The 13,100-nt window shown below is 38.5% G+C and overlaps 1 pseudogene across 1 annotated transcript in view; it reads left to right on the forward strand.

The window, feature by feature from the left end:
* Positions 1 to 13,100, forward strand: part of LOC110196301 (uncharacterized) — a 30,036-nt pseudogene that overhangs the window by 4,721 nt on the left and 12,215 nt on the right. The window contains exons 3-5 of the transcript XR_013484430.1: positions 2,409 to 2,535; positions 3,173 to 3,268; positions 4,813 to 5,924. The product of XR_013484430.1 is annotated as an uncharacterized LOC110196301 (transcript). The remainder of the gene's footprint in view (positions 1 to 2,408; positions 2,536 to 3,172; positions 3,269 to 4,812; positions 5,925 to 13,100) is intronic.

A 13,100-nucleotide genomic window follows, 5' to 3' on the forward strand; every position in this document is an offset into this window, starting at 1 on the left:
TTTTCCAACTGCATACCTCCCAAGGACTCCTTGCCATGTCTGGTAGTCTGAGCCTATTGTAGCATTAAAGCTTTAAAGTCACTCAGAATTAGAAGTTTGTCCTCTTTTGGCACATCGATGATAAGAATCTCCAGGTGTTCATAACATTTTTCTTTGACCTCATCAGGGTTCATCATGGGGGAAGCATGGGCACTGATGATGGTGGTGTGGCATTGTCCTGCAAGTGGCAATCGTATTGTCATGGGTCTGTTCACTCCTTTTGGTAGGTACAAGCCCTCACAACAGAAGTACCAGTCTTCCCTGAACCCACCCTGCCCTTACATAATGTAGTTAGATTTCAATGTAGACTCTGTCATCATCATATGGATCATCATGGATCATCATCATCATGGATGAGATCTGATCCATTTCACTTATATTTTCCTGCCTCTCCAGCTGGGTTCATAGAACATATCCTAAGCTCTCTTACCTTCTTTTTCCCACCTCCCAAACGTAATGATTTTTTTTTTGCTGTTTTGTTACAGTCTTCCCGTGGTTTGAAAAGAACTTGTGCTCTAAACTATTGTTAGGTTTCTCCACTTGCTAGATGAAGCCCTGGTAACAAACGTGAGATATATCCCCAATTATCTGCTTTCCTTCTGATCTTGGCTATATTTGTTTTATTTATACAAATCCTTTTAAATTTAATTTAATCAATATGTATACCTGGGTTTGCTATCTTTTGTTTATTCATAAATTGTTCACCTGTCCATAAGTCTGATAAGTAATATGTTCAACTTCTTTCTTCAGTTACTTGAACTTCAACGTCTTTTTCATTGTTCTTAAGAAAATTATAGTTTTGTAATTTTGTGCATTATGTTCTGTTGGGTCTGCTTATTTTACACTGCCTCAGTTAATGCATGTCTTGCAGTGCTTCTCAGAATTCTCCATGTTTGTCCTTTTTACCTATATAAGTGACAATGTGATTCATATGTCATTTTTTCCTAGCTGTCCTTTACTGGTGAGAATTCAGTTTGTTTCCAGTTCTTTGCTGCCCCAAAGAGTGCTGTCATGAATGTTTTTATGCAAAGTCTCTGCTGTGGCCTTGGTCTGGTTATACAGAAAGTGAATGGCTACATGGTTCAGTGAGAATCGCCAGAAGGACCTGGGCAAAATGCTCATCTACCATTTACTCCCCTTTTGACCTTATGCAAATCACTTTCTCTCTCTGGTCCTCACTTCCCTAATGTATAAAATGAGCACATTGGAGTCTAAAGTCTTACACCTCTAAACATATGAATTGTAAAGTTATGGTTCTTTAACACCTTTTTTAGCAGTTAAAAAATTGTTCACATGCTGTTTCAGACAGCAGATTGTAGTCCCCTATGCTTGCCATTACTCTTATGGTTCCGGGAGCATTGAACACAAGCATGTTCATTTCAGAGCTGCCCATTTTAAGAAGCACAACGATTGGATGAAAAGAAGAAAGTAACTGCCTTTGTTGTGAAGAGATCAGGCTGATTGGTCAAAGGAAATGGGTATGTTTGGATAGAAGGAGAAGCCTTAGGACCACATGATAGCTGTCTTCAACTATTCCATTTTCATTGCTTATTTTAGGAAGTAGAAAAGGATTTAGCCATATTACTGCTTAATCTCAGAGGGCAGAAGTAAAAAAACCACACATTTAAAATTTGTCTTGTTCGAATTATTTACAGCAATAAGCATTAGTTAAGCACCTGCAAATTCCAGACATTGGCTAAAAGTTGAAGATACAGAGGATGGCAGTAATGACTCCTGCCCTTCAGGAGCTTACAAACTAATAAGAGAGGAATTCTTTTCTAACATTTTTTATTCACTTAATTTTTAATTTATGGAATAAAACAAGCATTCTAGAAACATAGTATATTTTTAAAAAAAGATGATTGCACGTGAAACTACAAGTCTTTATGTACAACTTCCTACTTCTTTTAATATATAATAAAATTATCATATAAATTTCTTTCCCTTCTCCCCTCCCACCGTATAGATGTCTGCTACTAGATAGAAATGTGTGTCTGTGTGTGCTGGTGTGTGGTGTGTATGTGAAATCATTCTGTACCTACTTGTATTTATCACTTCTATCTGAGGCATTCGTAAGTGCCTGCCACATACCAGACACTGTACTGAGCTATAAATAAACAAATAAATTGATGAGTCGCTCCCTTTTGGCAAGTGAGAGATGAAATGACTGGGGAAACAAAGGTTCAGTCTTTTTGGTATATCAGTTTTATATTAAGCAAGGCATGACAGTTGTAGAACAAACTGAGATGTCAAAATCCTGTACCACTTGCTGTCCTAAAACCCTCAGTTTCCTCACCCTACTGGCAAGCAGTTTACATTTGAACTTCATAAGAGAACTTTGGGTAAGCACAAATATTTTTGTGTTTCAGGAATCAGTCACATTCAAGGATGTGGCTGTGGAATTCACTTCAGAGGAGTGGGTACAATTGAACCCAACTCAGAAAAAGTTGTATAGAGATGTGATGCTGGAGAACTATAGGAACTTGGTCTCTTTGGGTAAGAACAGCTACTCGTTTGAAGTCTTGATGTATACTGTGACAACTTTCAAGATTTTAACAGTTATTCTTTGGTGTACAAGAGAAAAATATTCTTAATTCTTTGGTAGCCAAGAGACACATTACTTGTGCTACCAGTTTCCAGGAAAAAAAAGATCTTTGCGTAGTATTCCTGGAAATCGATTTCTCGAATTGTCAACCTTGAGAATATGTTTTCCCCTCTCTGTTGCTTCAAATCCAAGATTTTCTTTTAATCCCAATGTAAGTTTCATCATACCATCTGTCAAGCAGAGAATGAGTCAAATGAACGATTTTTCTGAACTCCTACTCAGTAATCCATTCTACCATAATATATCTTTTGTCTATCCTTGAGGTCTTCCTAGCCTACCTTCTTTTTTCCCAAAGAGGGCTGAAACTAGTTTTGAATTCTTTATTAAGTTTTATGGATGCTTTTTTTAAAAGTGTAATTTTTCCTCCCCCTGAAACAAAAAAAAACCAACACCAGAAAACCATACTTTTTTGATACATTCGGTGCCCTTAGTCTTCCTCCTTTCTCCTAAGATTGGGATGGAATATTTCATGTATATATGATGGAACTCTGAGGTAACTCCCTAGCACTTTTTCTTTTCAATGAACAGGATTTGCAGTTTCCAAACCAGATGTGATCTACCAGTTGGAAAGAGAGGAAGCATCTTGGATGCCAAAGGCAGATATTCCAAGAAGCAGCTGTCCAGGTGACTACATAAAAACCCAACAGATGGGTCATTGCATAATAGTGATTTGTTGGTTATTTTAGGTCAGAGCTCTTGTAAATATTATACAAAGTGGCCTATCAAAGCCTCTTAGGCGTAGAGCACCAGCCCTGAAGTCAAGAGTACCTGAGTTCAAATCCGGCCTCAGATCAAACACTTGACACTTACTAGCTGTGTGACCCTGGGCAAGTCATTTAACCCCAATTGCCTAAAAAAAAAAAGAGTTACTTTTTTCATGTATCTCCTTACTTAAATGTAACTCTCTAAGAATGTTGTTGCCTTAGTACAGGTCATTTATTTCTTTTGTGTTCATTCAAGATTCTTTTCTCTTAAGCAGGCATTCTCCTGCCTCAACTTGCATGAATCATTCTCCCTTTTAATATAAGTATATTACTTAAGATATTAATAATGTGCACATTTTGCTTCTTAGTTATCTTCTGATGTTTTCTTTTGATTTTTTGATTATGTTACTTTGGTGCTGTTTTTAAAATATTTAATCCCAACCTAATTCCCCTTGCTTTCAGTCTCTGTTCTTATGTGTCATCCTGTTTTTCTTTATGCTTTGAAATTATGTTTATAAAGGCTCATTATTATGTTCATGTGGCAGGACTTAATGTAGCCATAACTCCATCATTGTACCCATAAGTTTTCAATGTTTTGCTATTTCATAAAAACTTTTTGTGAAAAGTTTATGTAGAGTTCTTTGTTTGCTTTCATTAACATTTTGAGGATGCATACCTGGTACTGGGAACATTGGGTTAAATGTGAACAATTTTGTAGCTCTAGTTGAAATAATTCAGAAAAATGGCAGTAGCAGCTTAATAAGTAGCTATTTCAACATAATTGCCAAAATTGATCATTTTAAAGTATCTTTCCTAATCTGATGAGTTTTTATTGCTACTTCCAAATTATTTTCATTTTTACTTCTTTAATTAGAAGAGTTCTGAGCAATGTTTCAGGTAATTATTAATAATTTCTATGTCAAAAACACCTGTATGTCTTAGTCTTACAGATTTCAGTCAGTTCCTTACCAAGTAGATATGTTGGATTTTTAGAGAAAATTTATGGCAACAGTTGTCATTTTTCCTCTCATATGTCTTCTTTAATTTGTTCCCTTCATGTATGTATTTCTCTTTCTCACTCCAAACTGAATTATCTGCTTTCTTCCTATTCAGTCTTTTCTCTTCCTATTTTCACCTCAGATGGTAAGGATACATTTACCATTTCTCAAACTTATCTGTTTTTTCCTCAGTAGTCTCATTCCATTCAAATGTCAGCCAATTGAAATAGAGTAAGGGTTCATTCACTCATCCAGGTAATTTCATCCTCAATCAAATCATGTATATATCTTACCTTTGAGTCATCATACTTTCAAATAAGATAAATTGATTCTTAGTAAAAGAGAAGTAAGCCTAGCCTTTTCTAATGAGAAGGCAAGTGAATAGCTATAAAACCTTTGAGTAACCAAGCAGTTTGGGAAAGGGCAAAAAAGGCAGGGTTAATGAGCTTTTTATTCTTCCTTTCAGAGAGCGGAGAATTTTCTCAAGATAAACCTCTTGAATGTAATGAATATGACTATCAGAAGGCCTTCAGGAGCAAGAAGCATTGTGCTGTATATCAGAGACTGCATACTGGAGATAAACCTTATGAATGTGCTGAATGTGGGAAGGCCTTCAGGGATAAGACACAACTTACAATCCATCACAGAATTCATACTGGAGAGAAACCTCATGTATGTAGTGAATGTGGTAAGATTTTTAATAGGAAGTCAAATCTTACTGTGCATCAGAGAATTCATACTGGAGAGAAACCTTATGAATGTAGTGAATGTGGGAAGACCTTCAGGTATAATGGAATACTAACAGTGCATCACAGAATTCATACTGGAGAGAAACCTCATGAATGTAGTGAATGTGGGAAGTCTTTCAGGTATAACGGAACACTAACAGCACATCAGAGAACTCATACTGGAGAGAAACCTTATGAATGTAGTGAATGTGGGAAGATTTTTAATAAGAAGTCAAATCTTACTGTGCATCAGAGAATTCATACTGGAGAGAAACCTTATGAATGTAGTGAATGTGGGATGGCATTCCGGGAGAAGAAAAAACTTACACAGCATCAGAGAATTCATACTGGAGAGAAACCTTATGGATGTAGTGGATGTGGGAAAGCCTTCAGGACGAAGATACAACTTACAGTGCATTACAGAATTCATACTGGAGAGAAACCTTATGAATGTAGTGGATGTGGTAAGGCCTTCAGCTATTTGGGAGCACTAACAATGCATCAAAGAATTCATACTGGAGAGAAACGTTATGAATGTAGTGAATGTGGGATGGCATTCAGGGAGAAGAAACAACTTACACAGCATCAGAGAATTCATACTGGAGAGAAACCTTATGAATGTAGTGGATGTGGGAAAGCCTTCAGGAAGAAGATACAACTTACAGTGCATCAGAGAATTCATACTGGAGAGAAACCTTGTGAATGTGGTGAATGTGGAAAGGCCTTCAGGAGGAAGGGACATCTTACTGTGCATCAGAGAATTCATGCGGGAGAGAAACCTTATGAATGCAGTAAATGTGGAAAGGCCTTCAGGAGGAAGGACCATCTTACTAGTCATCAGAGAATTCATGCTGGAGGGATGTGATGAATGTGAAAAGACCCTCCTGGATAAGACACAACTTATACTGCATCAGAGAATTCATATGGAGAGAAACCTTAGAAATGTAGTAAATGTTGAAAGGCTTTCAAGAGTAAGTCACATTTTACTGATCATCATAGAATTCATACTGGAGATATGCGTTGTGAATATAAGGAATGTTGAATGGGTTTTCTCTACTACTCAGATCTTACTCTGCATCACAGAATTCATACTGGAGAGAAATCATATCAATGTAATGAATGTGGAAAGGCATTCAGCAGGAAGGACTACCTTAGTAGTCATCAGTGAATTTATACTGGAGACATCATTAATAAATTTAAGGAGTATGAGAAGGCTTTCCCCTACAACTCAGATCTTATTGGACATCAAAAAATTCATACTGAAGAGAAGCCTTGTGTATGTAATGAATATGGGAAGATGTTCAGAGTGAGGACACAACTTACTCAACACTGTAGAATTCATTTAGGAAAGGAGCTTTAAGAGTGTAATGCATAGAGGATGGCTTTTAGATTGAGGACGCTACTTTATGTCCATCAGAGAATCATCCTGGTGTGATTCATCATGAATGTAAGGATTGTAGGAAGGCCTTTCATTGCAATTCAGGTCTTAATTAGACATCAGAAATTCATGTTAGAGGGGCAGCTAGGTGGCGCAGTGGATAGAGCACTGGCCCTGAAGTCAGGAGGACCTGAGTTCAAATCCGGCCTCAGACCAAACATGATACGTACTAGCTGTGTGGCTGTGGACAAGTCACTTAACCCCATTGACTATCCAAAAAAAAAAAAAGAAATGGCTAGCAGGTGGATTTCAAAAAAACTTAGAAATACCTACATGAACTGATCCTGAATGAAGTGAGCAAAACCAGGAGAACATTGAACACTGGAGAACATTGAACACTGTAACAGCAACATTGTGTGATGATCAACTTTGATAGACTTGGCTCTTCCAGCAATACAGTGATATAAGACAATTCCAGAAGACTCATGATGGAAAATGCTATCCACATCCAGCAAAAGAACTATGGAATCTAAATGTAGATCGAAGCCTACTATTTTTTTGTATTTTCTTTCTTGTGGTTTTTCCCTTCTGTTCTGATTCTTCTTTCACAACATGACTAATGTGGAAATATGTTTAATATGATTTTACATATATAGCCTATACCAGATTGCTTGCCATTTTGGGGAGAGAAAAAAATCTTGGAACTCAAAATCTTATAAAAGGGAATGTTGAAAACTATTTTTACATGTAATTGGAAAAAATAAAATAATATTAAGTGAAAAAAAAAAGGCTGGTACAGCATCTTGTTCTGTAGAATCTTAAAACCAGATCACACTCAAGACTCTTCAGTCTAGCCAGATGGTGCCTTAGCTGTTTGGGAAGAGGAGGTAGAGGGGAAGCGAGATTTCATGGTAGAACCTTGACAGTGAGTCATGGATTTGAGGGATCAGCAGATCTAGTGACCTCTGTAAAGTTACCCTACCTTCCTGTTCTTCAGCTTTGCAGAGATTTTTGTCCTGAGAAATCTAGGATACATTGCCCTTTGGCCCAGAGATTTCTCCTTTCCACTTCCCCTTCCACGCCTGAACTCCCTGAGCCCTGATGTAAGTGATTTCTGAGCCAGCTTGACTACTTGCTTTGTGTCATCTGAAATGATTAGAGCTCATTGGGAAAGGCCTTCTGACCCACTGTTCTGTGGAACCTTGGATAAGTTACTTTACCTATCTGAGCTCTCCATCTGTAAAACAACAGACTTTTATTAGATGAGCCCTACAGATCTTTTATTGGACGTGGGGACACTGATGGAGCCCAGGAGAGTTGAGTTAAACTCTCCCATTCCCACAATAGCAACAAGGGCTGTTGTGAGCAAAGGAGGTGTTAAAGAGCAGACCTGGAGCAGTTTGAGTTACATTTCCTCCCCAGTGGATTGATTTGGGATCCACTTAGGGACTCTGAGGCATGGAGAATATTTGAAAAAAAAAAAAGCAGTGTTGGGAGAGGAACTCCTGACAACCCAGGCAACCTTCTATTTGATTGTTTGATATTCCCTTGTCTGCTGATTGTACCTGGTTTTACTCTTTTGGACTGTGTTTTGCAGACATGGAGTGTCAACTCTGCCTCAGTTTCTCTAAAAATCTGCAAAACGGGGATAATAACAGCTCCTCCTTTCCAAGGTATTTACATCACCATAGAGGCTTCTCCAGAGCTTTTCATTCCTCCCTAGACTTCTAAGATATCTCCCCTTCCACCAGTCTCTCAGATGAGAACTTTGCTTCATATGTCATTCAACATATATGCTATAAATATTTTTGTAAACATAGGTCTTCACCTCCCTCTTTGTGTTTCTGTCTGGGCTACAGAAATAGGAGTGGTATTGCTGAGTCTAAGAGTATAAATAATTTTAAAGCCCTTTGGACATAGTTCCAGATTGTTCTCCATAATGGTTATATCAGTATACAACTTCACCAGTGGTACACTAGTGTTTTTGTTGTCCCACATTCCCCTCCAGCATTTGTTATTTTCCTTTTCTGTCATATCAGCCAATCTGATAGGTATGGGATGGTAGCTCGGGACTTGTTTCAATTTGCATTTCTCTAATCAGTAGTGATTTAGAGCACTTTTTTCATATGATTATGGATAGCTTTGATTACTTTGTCTGAAAACTGCCTGTTCATATCCTTTGACCATTTATCAATTGAGGAATGGCTTTTATTTCTATAAATTTGACTCAGTTTTCTATATGTATGAGAAATGAAGTCTTTATCAGAGAAACTCACTGTAAATTTGTTTTCACAGTAATGATTACCAACTGTGTATTTCCCTCCATCCTGTTTTCCCCCATTTATTCTACTCTCTCTCATTTGCTTCTGACTTTTGCCTCCCCCAAACTGCTCTCCCTTTAACTGTCCCACACACACCCTTCTCTTATTCCCTTCCCCTTCTACCTTGCTGTGCTGCGCGGTGCTCCCAGCCCGGCACGATACACCTTTCTGATCAATCATCCAGGTTGTGTTGGGCTGGAAATTTCTTTCACTCTGTCTTTTTGTGGGTTCTGCTGCTTCAGAATTTGTTTAGAGCCATTTTTTATGAGTATTTGGAGGCGTTTGGAGGAGAGCTCAAGCAAGTCACTGCTTTCCCTCTGCCATCTTGGCTCCGCCTCACGGCAGTCATTTTTGAGTCCTGTCTGACTGTGATGCCATTTGGGGTTTTCATGGCAAAGATACTGGAGCTGTTTGTAGTTTCCTTCTCTAGCTCATTTTACAGATGAGGAAACTGAAGGAAACTGGCTTAAGTGACTTGCCCAAGATCAGGCAGTATATGAGGCTAGATTTGGAACTGAAGAAGATGAGTTTTCCTGACTCAGGCATGGCTCTCCACTGCACCACCTAGCTGCCCAATCAGAAAGCTACTGATGCCCTAGAATGGAATGATACGGTTTGACCTAAGATTTTTGAAGATGAATTTGCTAATTGTGTAGAGAATGTGTTTGAAGAGAGAAAGAATGCCCGTGTGTCTGTTTAGTTCTGGGCCTATGATTTTATCCTTATGGGGAATTCAGTGTGGAGGTTACCTATGCTCATCAAGATGGACAATTAACTCTGTAAATGATTATCCTAGACCTCGACAAACCATGATTCCAGGGTACTGCAGATAAGCATGCTGCTCTGCTCATCTCTTTCTGGAGAGGTGATGGATTTAAAGTACAAAGTGAAACTTACATTTTGAGGTGTGACCAAAATGTGTTTGTGTGTGTATATATATTATGTAGGTTATACTTTTCTTTTTAGTCCCATGAAGGAGAAGAAAAAGTAATTGCTAAAAATAAAAGTGAATTTTTTAATTAAAAAAAAACCCTCCTGTAATGAGAGTCTATAGAATGTCTGGACTTCCTGAGATCAATACACGTAGACCACCATTACATAAGGGTCAGCTAGGTGGTGTAATGGATAGAGTGCCAGGCATGGAGTCAGGAAGACTTATCTTTCTGAGTTGAAATGTGGCCTCAGACACTTAGTGTCTGTGTGATTCTGGGCAAGTCACTTAACCCAGTTTGTTTCAGTTTCGTCATCTGTAAAATCAGGAGAAAGAAATGGCAAACCGCCCCAGTATCTTTGTCAAGAAGACCACAGATTGGGTAATGGTCAGATCTAACTGAAGTCACAGAGCAACAGCAAGAACAGTGTATATTCATGTGTAGACGGATGTGTGTACAAACACACTTCTGTGTGAGCTGTTTGGAGATTTGTTGGAGTCTTTGTCCTTGTCACCTGTGTTGAGCTCAATGCCTGGCACGTAGTAGATGCTCAATAACTTTGTGATCATTTGATTGGTTTGAAGGGCTACCCCAGGCAAGAAGGATTAGAATTCCTTATTTTGGCTCCAGAAGGTAGGATTAGCAATAATTGCTAAAAATTGCAATGAGGCAAATTTAGGTTTGAGTTAAGAAAACTTGCCAGTAAGACCTATCTGAATGTAGAATTGGGTTTCCTGAAGAGGTAGTTGGGACCCTAGGGAGCATTCAGGTGGCCTCCTTGGAACACCTGGAAACTGATCCCTATACCCAGGGCTTACTTAAACACAGCAGCACAAGGTGAGGAACAAGAACAGCATCCTTATACTTCAGAACATGTCCAGTAACCATGAGTCAACACTGTCTGTCCTGAGTGGGAAGTCATACCTCCTTCCCTCTCTCAGTCTTTTTTCCATGTCTTGCTAGATGGTGGAGGCAGAAGAAATGGTACAGATTACCAGCAAGAGGAGTTAGGAACATGTATGAGGCTTTGTTCCCATAGGCAGATGGCAGAGAATGTGGAGAAATGATTTATCATGAAGATGATGGCAGATGATGCTAATGCAACATGTTAAGGGAACTGGAGATAGTGGGAGAAGTGTTTCTCCAGTGCATCCCCTGTGACATAGACCTGCATTGATGCGCCACTCCCAACGTTCATATGGACTTTGTGTCTCACCTGTGGTGGAGCCTTCTGAGCTCATATTGGTCTGATCAGCCACTGTTGGGCACACTACTTTTTTTTTTAAAGATTCCTTAATTTATGTATTTTTAGTTTTCATCATTGAGTTCACAAACTTTTGAGTTCCAAATTTTCTCCCCATCTTGTCCCTACCCCTACCCCAATACAGCATGCATTCTGAATACACTTTACCATAATCTGCCATCCCTTCTATCTCTTCCCCCTGCTCCATCCACCCTTCTCTTATCCTTTTCCCCTTCTATTTTCCTATAGGGCAGGATAGATTTCTATATGCAATTGCCTGTATATCTTATTTCACTGTTGCATGTGAAAACAATTTTAAACATTTGCTTTTAAAACTCTGGGTTCCAAATTTTCTTCCTCCCTCCCTCCCCTCCCACCCTCATTGAGAAGTCAAGCAACTTGATGCAAGTTATACATGTGTAGTCATGCAAAATACTTCCATAATAGTCACCATAGTAGTCATGTTGTAAAACACTGAATTCATTTCCCTTCAGCTTATCTCCCTCCCCCTCCCCGTTTATTCTATTCTCCCTGTCCCTGCTTAGAAATGTTCGCTTCTGATTAACCCCTCTCCCAATGTGCTGTCCCCTCTATCATCCCCCTCCTCTCTGTTCCCCTTCCTTCCTATTTTCCTGTAGGGTAAGATAGATTTCCATATCCAATTGAGTGTGTATGTTATTCCCTCCTTAAGTCAAATCTGATGAGAATAAGATTCACTCATTCCCTCTCACCTTCCCGCATTTCCCCTCCACTGTAAAAGTCTTTTCTTGTGTGTTTTATGTGAGATCATTCACCCCATTCTGCCTCTCCCTTTCTCCTCTCATATGATCCTCTCATCCCTTAATTTTATTCTCCAGATATCACCCCTTCATCTTCAACTCACCCTGTGCCATCTGTCTATCTCTCTCTCTCTCTCTCTATATATATACATACATATAATATTTTCCCTCTAACTACCCTGATGGTGACAAAGGTCTCATTAGCTACAAATATCATCGTTCCATGTTGGAATGTAAACAGTTCAACCTTAAAGAGTCCCTTATGATTTCTCTTTCCTGTCTACCTCTTCATGTTCCACTTGAGTCTTGTATTTGAAAGTCAAATTTTCTCTTCAGTTGTGGTCTGTTCCTCAAGAATGCTTGAAAGTCCTGTATTTCACTGAATGACCATTTTTTACCCTGAAGGATTATACTCAGTTTTGCTGGGTAGGTGATTCTTGGTTGTAATCCTATCTCCTTTGCCCTCCGGAATATTATATTCCATGCCCTGTGGTCCTTTAATGTAGAAGCTGCTAAATCTTGTGTTATCCTGATTGTGTTTCCACCATACTTGAATTGTTTCTTTCTGGCTGCTTGCAATAATTTCTCCTTACCTGGGAACTCTGGAGTTTGGTTACAGTATTCCTAGGAGTTTTCCTTTGGGAATCTCTTTGAGGAGGAGATATGTGGATTCTTTCAATTTCTATTTTGCCCTCTATTTCTAAAATATCAGGGCAGTTTTCCTTGATAATTTCTTGAAAGATGATGTCTAGGCTCTCTTTTTGATTATGGCTTTCAGATAGTCCAATAATTTTTAAGTTCTCTCTCCTGGATCTATTTTCCAGGTCAATTTTTTTTCCAATGAGATATTTCACATTGTTTTCTAATGTTTCATTGTTTTGGATTTGTTCTACTGTGTCGTGATTTCTCATAAAGTCACTAGCTTCTGATTGCTCCATTCTAATTTTTTAAGAAAGTATTTTCTTCCGTAAACTTTTGGACTTCCTTTTCCATCTGGCCAATTTTGCTTTTTAAGGCATTCTTCTCCTCATTGGCTTTTTAGACCTCTTTTGCTATTTGGGTTAGGCTATTTTTTAAGGAGTTATTTTCTACAGTATTTTTCTGGGTCTCCTTTAGCAAGCTGTTGGCTTGTTTTTCATGATTTTCTTGCATCACTTTCATTTCTCTTCCCCTGTTTTTCCTCTACTTCTCTTACTTGCTTCTCAAAATTCTTTTTCAGCTCTTCTATGGCCTGGAACCAATTCATATTTTTCTTGGAGGCTTTGGATGTAGGAGCTTTGAGTTTGTTGTCTTCTTCTGGTTGTATGTTTTGATCTTCTTTGTCACCATAGAAGGATTCTATGGTCTGACTATTGTTGTGCAGTTTCTTCATG

The sequence above is a fragment of the Phascolarctos cinereus genome, unplaced genomic scaffold (genome assembly GCF_003287225.1).
Source record: "Phascolarctos cinereus isolate Bilbo 61053 unplaced genomic scaffold, phaCin_HiC Scaffold_2;HRSCAF=192, whole genome shotgun sequence".
Taxonomy (NCBI): domain Eukaryota; kingdom Metazoa; phylum Chordata; class Mammalia; order Diprotodontia; family Phascolarctidae; genus Phascolarctos; species Phascolarctos cinereus.